This window comes from Pseudochaenichthys georgianus, chromosome 6 (assembly GCF_902827115.2).
Source record: "Pseudochaenichthys georgianus chromosome 6, fPseGeo1.2, whole genome shotgun sequence".
Taxonomy (NCBI): Eukaryota; Metazoa; Chordata; class Actinopteri; order Perciformes; family Channichthyidae; genus Pseudochaenichthys; species Pseudochaenichthys georgianus.
The window spans coordinates 1,276,313-1,285,044 of NC_047508.1; the positions used below are offsets into that span (position 1 = coordinate 1,276,313).

An 8,732-nucleotide genomic window follows, 5' to 3' on the forward strand; every position below is an offset into this window, starting at 1 on the left:
GGTGTTTATGGTTCATGTGGGAAATTAATAAGCAGAACTGTTGCTGGTAAATTTGTGTGCCATCATAATAGCAATGTGTATACAGCGTTTCGTGAATATCTGGAAAATATGCGAGTAGTTTGGAGTCATTTGAGACATGTAAATCGTCAAAAATGGTACATTCTCTGTTAGCCTACGTTCGCCCCGATTGAGCTAGCAACTATTTTATTCGCAATTTAATATGATATTGGATATGGGCTTAACTTGTCCTGGACTGGAATTTTTCCGATCTTTTCCCGAGGAGGTGTTTGCGAAAATGCGCTTAAAATGCATGAATAACACCGATTTTTCAAAATGGCCGACTGTCTGGGGGGCGGGGCTAATGGAAGCTATTTTGAAATATGTCCGCAATTCCATCAGTAATGTCTGTGGTAAGATTGGGGTAGTTTAGAGAAACTATATGTGACTATTGCACAATAGGGGGCGCTACTGAGCTGCTGTACAAAAATGTACGTTTTTTTTGTACAGTCTGGAAAAAGACGTGGGTTGTGACGTGTGTTCCAAGTTTTGCATCCGAAAGTCATTTTAGCGATTTTGTGGCATTTAAATCGTCAAAATTGGTACATGTTCTGTTAGCTTACGAGATCCCTGTTTGAGCAGTCGACTATTCATTCGCAATTTAGCATCACATTGGATATGGGCTGATCTTGTCCTGGTTTGGAATTGTTCCGATCATTTTCCTAGGAGAAGTATGCGAAAATGCGCTTAAAATGGACATATTTAAAAATGGCCGACTTCATGGGGGCGGGGATAATGGAAGCGATTTTGAAATATGTCCGCATTTCCATGAGGAATCTCTGTGCCAAGTTTCGGGTAGTTCGAAGAAACTATATTTGACTACCGCACAATAGGGGGCGCTACTGAGCCATATTTGCTAAAACATACGATTTTTTTCTACAGTCTGGAAAAGGTTGTGGGCTGTGACATGTCTTCCGAATTTAAAGGCTATAACTCATTTTTTCCCCTACTCATGGCTCGGTACATTTTTTAACCCTTGGATTTTGAGAAAAAACTGAATAGTACACGCCCACATTTTTCATTGGTTGCGACCCTTTAAATCTCAGTTTATACTCACCCTGCCAGTATGTCTATGAAAACATATATTTTTTTAGTCCATCGGTTCTTGAGATATAAATTAGTTGTGTTTTTGGCGCCCCCTATTGTCTGAAATGAACATTGTTTGTTGTGCCTATTCCCCAAGACACATTTAACCTATCCACCGAAATCTGTGATATTTGGATACATTTTGGATGAATTGTGAGCATTTATGTGTAGGCCACGCTCTTTTGCTAATAAGTTTTGATTGATGTCGGCCACATTTTTCCACACCTCGTGCTCATTTTGTACGGTAATGTGTCTGACCCTCTATTGATGCTGTCCACTAAGTTTGGTTTGGAAAATCAAGAAATTGGAATTTAAGTTAATATGTCAATGTTTTTCACATTATGCTAATTAAAAAGAATATCAAAGTAGGCGGAGCTTACTATGAGAGGATAATATGTAGAGCTGTTCCACCCGGATAAGTGTGCAAAATGTCAGGTCCGTCAGACTTATGCTGCGACTTTGTACATTTTTCGAAAACCTGAATTTACACAGGTGGTGCGAGAGAGCAAGTTGGAAATTGTTCACCCATCGAATCCAGAAGGTTAACATTTTCACCCGTCCTGCCGGCGTTGCCAAATGTCGCTACATGAATAGTGTCGTAACCCCCTCAAAAACAGGTCGAAAGTGCAGAACCGGTAAAAGAAGAATAATAATACTGACGATTTCAATAGGTCTTTGCGCTTCGTGCTCAGGCCCTAATGAAAAACTTGAGTCGCAGGTTCCTCAAGTGCATTACAAGACATCTATCAATGTGTGTACTACACCATTAAACTGTCATTCTGCACATTTCTTATGTGCAGCGTTACAGCAGGAAAGAGCCACATACAGCTTAGTGTTGCATATCGTACATGCGTTAAAAAAAGTAGTTTTTTATCTGTATTTTTGAAAATTATGTAACTTTTTATCTTTTTTTTAGCATATTGTTTATTTTATTATAACTTAGTACTTTTTTTGCACATTTCCCCTCTGTGGAACTAATACAGGTATTCTGATTCTGATTATTTAATGGTCACACATGCAGAGCACACAGCACACACAGTGACATTTGTATTTACAGATACATATTAAGCCTGACAAAGTACTTAACGTCTAATATATTGCTTTCCTGCAATGTTAACTATGTTTATTGTTTAAGCACTTATTTGTTTATTATGTGTTTATTATTAAACTGATATTATATATATGTATTATTATACTCTTAGATGTATGTAGATAGTATAAGAAATGTGCAGAATGACAGTTTAATGGTGTAGTACACACATATTGATAGATGTCTTGTAATGCACTTGAGGAACCTGCGACCCAAGTTTTTCATTCATCTTGAAAGGGATGTGCAAACTAGTCATTATATACAGTATTTAATTAACTATTAGTAGAGAATAACGAGTAATGAATATACTTTATAGGGATCCTATTAATATCTAATAATAAAAATAATGAAATTCAATAAAATGCTTTAACCACTGGGTGTCCCTTTATATCAGAGCTGTGCACCTTTATGGTGTAAATACAGCCTATCTACCAATTGGATCAAATATCAAAATTAGCCGAATTAGTGTTGATACTGCAAGGAGACGTATTGTGTGAAAAGAAATGTAAGATAATGTTTAATTGCTTATATATTTATGATCCACGTCACATATTCAGCTCTGGCGGCAGTTCTCCTGTTTGTCAAGAGACAAACAGGAGCACGTATCAACAGGGCTCTATAAATAGAGAATTATGGCAGATATGTAATATTTAATGTAGCCGAACCGTGTATTACAATGCCGTTATATGATGACTTTCAAAGAGAAAAGCAAGTACACTCGGAATAAAGTATTATTGTATTTTTAAAAAACGTTTTCAGATTTCACATCACATAAACACCAAATCCCAGCATGCATTGCGGATAACCATCCAATCATCGACGTCTATTCACAACGTCACGTCCGTCACATCTCCACGCATGGATTAACATCGATTTAATACATTAATGTAGCCTTTATTTCTGCTAAAAGAGGTGTCGACCAGCTGCGGCAACAAGAAAATCAGCGTAATCGAGTGTGGCTATTAAAAAATAAATCATTAGGTCGGGGTTTGCGGTTATTTCTCCACTATTAACAATACCGTGTAGCTGTCACGCTTTGAAAAGACGAAACCAACCGTGATATCTTCACGTCTCCCAGCAATGGTAAAGCGTCACCTGTTCATGTCTCGGCGTGATACCGAGTTGATTTAGTTATGTGTTTGAGTTAAATTAATGATTTTATATTTTATTCTATAATTACATTTCTCTGTGTTGGAATGCACTGGAATGGAATGGCTGCCATACATGTAGATATTGAGATTCAAGAACAATTTGGAATCTCTTAATTTGTTTCAGAGCTGTATATTTATTCATAATAGCTGAACCAAGTAGTCCAATAACTCGTCCACTGCTGGATGTATACTGTCCCTGTGGACATCATAACACCCAGCAGGTGTATAATCAAGTAAAAAGCAACAATAATAATGTCTTCAAGCTCTATAGTAATACAAAACGATTATAATAACTTATTTTAGACGCATCAGGCGGCAGAGGGTGGCACTTTGGGAATCCCCCGAAATAACGCAGCTATGCATCAGCGCAGCGCGTGCTCAGGCCCCTGGGCGTGCGGTCCGGGGCCACAGCGGTGCGCATCATCATGTAACAAACAAAGCATGAAGCTGTATATGACTGGTAGGAAACCACAACACTGAGCAGGTGTTTCAGGAAGCTGATGCAACACACCCTGCTGCTCAGGACCCAACACACAGTTCAGCTGTCTCCTGATCAGAAATGAAAACACATTATCACATGATGTCCACATCGGTAGCATGTACCCAGCAGGGCACCTCCCTGAGTGGAGCTGACACATGCAGATAGCTGGAGCTACAGTTATCGATTATCTAACAAATCACAGCACATGGCAGGGTCTGGAACACTGTAGGTTTATAATCAATCTGAGGCTCAATAAGGACACGGAGGTTTATATTCTCAACTGCAAAAAATAACACTGAAATGACACAGAAGACATTTAAAACATAATCGTGACACACTGAAACGTATTTTAAAGCTGGGCAGCTACACGGGTGTCCCTGCTACACAGCAGTATAGCAGAGCATGGATGAGAGGAAGCTCCATGTGAGGATTAATGAACAGATGATAGACAAGCCTTTGTTCATGTGAGCCAGCGAGCAGTCGACAGACTCAGTGGAGGGAAGCTGTGCCCGTTACTCCACGGATGGTAAAGATGTTGCAGATGACACAGTACATGTATGTTTAGTATCAAGTTTGAACATGTGACAAAACCCACATGATGCTGAGCAGCCCCGCACACAGCGCATCCTCCACAGGGAAATAAACATGCTTACCTTCGAACACATGTATATCACTCCTCTCTTCTCACAGAATGCTCTGCCATCTGAGCTGGGGGTCGTGCTGGAAGGCTACAGATGTGTTGGCAATAATTGCAGCTCTGGTTAGCGCCCTTCTTTTATGGAGCGGATGAGTAGTAACCGCGGTGAAAGCCTTCCAAGTATGGAGGGTGATTAGTGCCACCACAGAGGGTAGCAGTAGCTTCAGATAAGGAACAATATGTATATCTCTCTATATATATCTCTCTCCATATATATATATATATATCTCTATATCTCTCTCTATATATATATATATATATATACAGTGGCGGCTGGTGGAAAATATGTTTGGTGGAGCTGTTGATATAGTGAGTAAAACATTTTTTTTGGGGAGAAATGAGCCCTTAAATTAGGACTTCTGGTGATGTAATGGCGCGTTTCCAGTGCAGCGCGGAGCTCGCTTTAATGCTGCTTTCAGACCAGACGCGATGCGAATATTCGCTTCGCTCTAAACGCTCCTATCGCATCGCTCTAGTTGCTCGAGTTTCACCGCGGCTGCCAGCTGTGTTTACTCGCATCATTCAAACAAGACGCGCTCGGGAGCTACAACTACAACAAAATGAACATATTTTACCTTGATTAAATTGTAATACACTCTGAATGGAGATTGGGTTGACCAGGGTAAGCTAACGTTGTATATGCTCACTCCACACTCATAACAACGGCCTACTCATAACAACGGCCTACAGACATAAATAAACCAGCGACTGTATTCGCCATGACACGCCATGAGCCGTGCGGGGCCCGTTTTTGGTTGCGTTTCCACTTGGCCTAGTACCGGCTAGCGGGTCCTAATTCACAGTTTTTCTGGCCCCATAAAATCGTGGTTCTAGGGCCAGGAACAACCAGGCTGAGTCGGGCTGAGTATGTTAAACTAGAGAGAGAATCGCTGGCAAGGGGGCTACAACTACAGCAAGATGAACATATTTTACCGTGATTTAATTGTAATACACGTTTCAAAATGATGCCGAATTAACAACATACTGATACCGGTTAGTAAAAACCATGAATTAATGCTTTGACAAGTCTGCAGACAGACGGCAGGCGAAAAACCCTTTTAAAATGCGTGTTTTCTAAATGGAGCTTGGCTAAGCTAACGTTATATATGCTCCGACCGTCCACACTCACAACAACGGCCTATACAGACATAAATAAACCAGTGACTGTATTCTCCATGACACAGACAGTCTGTGGTTTGTACATGTGTCTAGTTTCTGAACAGATCGTATCCGTCCCCGGCTGTTTGAAGAGCAAGCATGGGAAACAAAAGACAGCATTTACCTGTTTGCATCCATCTAGCCATGCCTTTCTGGTGTAACAGCTACTTGAGAAGCCTTGTTGATATGTTTTGTCTTTTTCACAAGCTTGCTGCGTTATATACAAATCGGGTTGGTCCGGTCCAAGGTCTTTAAGCAACAGTTTATCTCCCAAACTTCTCCTTTCGAAAGGATTTGAGATTAGCTCTTGAACGGAATTGGGCGGGGACCGAGGTCCGGCGACTCCACCTGCAAACGAAGCCATTCTCATCCAACTACTGCGTCACCTTGGTCACTCACGAGTCTAAAAAACAACGCACGTCACGCGCCAACGTGAGCGCCCTCGTGACCAAAATATTTGACGGCGCTGATTGGCTGAAATTATGTTTCGGCGGCACAGTTTACTATTGAGACTTTTGCAACGTGCTGGTTGCTGCTGTTTGGCTCGGGGGCTCCTTGCACGGTAATGATAAACTAATGCCACGGGCAAGGCCAGGCAGGAAACATGTGACTTATCAGTAACTTTAGACATCGTAACACAATTTTAAACTATATTTTATTGTAGATTATACATTTTACTGATACCAATTGTATGATATTTACCTTTTTCATTGAAAATAAAAATATAAAATATATATATTTTTTAAATATTTTTTTTTTAAATATTTCTTTTTGAATTTAATATTTTTTTTTATATATTTTTTTGTATGTGGGAAGAGGTGGGGCGGCGCCCCTAGCACCCCTATGAGCCGGCCGCCACTGTATATATATATATATATAGAGGTATATATATATATATCTCTATATATATATATATATATATATAAATAGATATATCTGGATAGGGGGTACAGAGGAAGTATCTCATGAGCTTCTTACAGACCTTCTTTTTATTATAAATGGTTTCCTTTCTGTTTCTCCAGTTGGTGTTGGAGCTTCCCAGACAACAAAAGGCTGTTTTAAAGTTCAGCTGCTGAAATAACTGTCTAGGGCTTTAACTACATATTATTTTCATTATCAATCGATCTTGTGATTATTTTCTAGATTAATTGATACAGACATTTTAGAAAATTGTCTTCAACTGTTAACCAATTAGGAAAATAGATATTTATATTTTTCTGTTGGTAGACTAATCGCCACAGCTCTACCATCATTATATATATTCAAATCATTGTCATTTTAAATATTATTATTATTATCGTTATGCAAAAAAATTGTCTCTTTTAGTAATGATTTAAAAATGATTTATAAAACTAGTTTTAGAGCTGCCAAGATATAGGATTAAAGTAGTTAATCCTCCTTTTACCCTTTCACATAATTAGAGATATTGCTTACAATTTACAGTCTTCTTATTCACGTCCCCCTGCTTCTTGTTTCTGGCATTGATCACCCCCTATACATGTATTCACTGAATTCAGAAGCCATCTTCCTGTCCAATGATGTTCAACCTGTGTGGTTCCATCAGCTCTGGACCAATGAGTGAGGAGTGAAGCTGAACCAGCAGACAGACAGTTACCAGCAGAAGCTTTGTGTCTTCACCATGACCTTAAAGGTGACATGTCATGCTTTTCGGTTATCCCCTTGTGTGTTATGAAGGTTTTTATGCATGTAAATGGTGTGCAGAGTCAAAACTCTCAAAGTACACCATGTAGCGAGTAAACTCTAACACAGAGTTTACCTCCCCAAAACGCCTCGTTGGAGATACGTCACTGTCCATTTGATTCTTCCGGGTACATCATGATGTCATGTCGTCCCCGGAACGAAAAGGACAAATCCGGAAGAGCTATGGCCACACCCAGCGGCGCTGGCCGCACCCTCTTCCATCCTAACATGTTGGAAGCTCTGGTTCAGCTCACAATCGATCCAGTCATGCCAAAGCTAAGGACCTGTTTCCTGAAATGTGAGGGGAAATCTGAGCTGTTTCTGCTACCGTCGGAAGAACCACGACAAAGTCAGTGGTTAACATTTCTGTTTAACACTGTTCCTTCAGAGGTTCGAAGATCGTCACTGTGTGCGTGGCATTTCACAGACGAAAGCTTCCAAAACATTGCCCAGGTTAAGGCCGGATATGCACAGCGATTGAAACTGAAGGACGATGCTATTCCTAGTTTGTTTGGACCGTTTGGAGCAAGGGAAGATTCGAGTACACAACCTGTAAGTTTGCATTGTTATTTGTGTATTTATCAAACAAGGTATCTACCACGACTGTTTAAATGTGTAAACTTGTTTCGGGCTGCTAAGGCATCGACACAGTGCTAACTGGGCTAACTAAGTTGCTAGCGTTTGCAATTGTAAACACGTTATTGCTAGCCTAGACAGTATACTCCGGGTTATTTACCCTATGGTCAGTACATTTTAGTTGTCGTTCCCAGGGGCGTCGCCTGGACCTGGAAACATTCAGGGCTTAGCCCACAGTAGCGTCGCTACAGTCGAATTTTCTACTGCAAGACTCCCCACACGCACATACACAATTGCGCCATCTGGTGTCACAAACGTGTGCCTGCATTAGCCTTGTTACGGCAATGGATTGTGGGAGATTCTCATAGCACGTGTTATGCTGTGTTCGTTATTCTCGCGTCCAGGTAAGAAGCTTAAAAAGGAGACTAAATGAAGTCTCTGAGAAGGTTCAAAATTGGTACTTTAATTAATAAAAAGCGCGGTAATGTTACAAGCAGGATATTGTTCAGTCAGGAGAGAAAGTCTGCAGCTTCCTCTCCCTCTGATGGCCGTGCAGAAGAGAGCTTCCAAGCATTCGTCCTTCCCGCTTGCTGGCTGTTCGCTCCTCCTCTCTGGGAGCTGTAGTGAAGTAGGGGACTTCCCCCCTCGTTCGTCTGTGTCCGATATTGCGTTAAACAGAGGATTTCGACATTTTACACTCATTGCTTACTTCCACATGCCTTTTCTCCTTATCTC

General features: G+C 40.6%; 1 protein-coding gene across 1 annotated transcript in view; it reads right to left on the minus strand.

The window, feature by feature from the left end:
• Positions 1-4,634, minus strand: part of slco4a1 (solute carrier organic anion transporter family, member 4A1) — a 178,188-nt gene extending 173,554 nt beyond the window's left edge. Inside the window, exon 1 of the mRNA XM_034085582.1 lies at positions 4,519-4,634. The gene's annotated coding sequence lies outside the window, so the exon portion shown is untranslated. The remainder of the gene's footprint in view (positions 1-4,518) is intronic.
• Between the last annotated feature and the right edge of the window lie 4,098 nt (positions 4,635-8,732).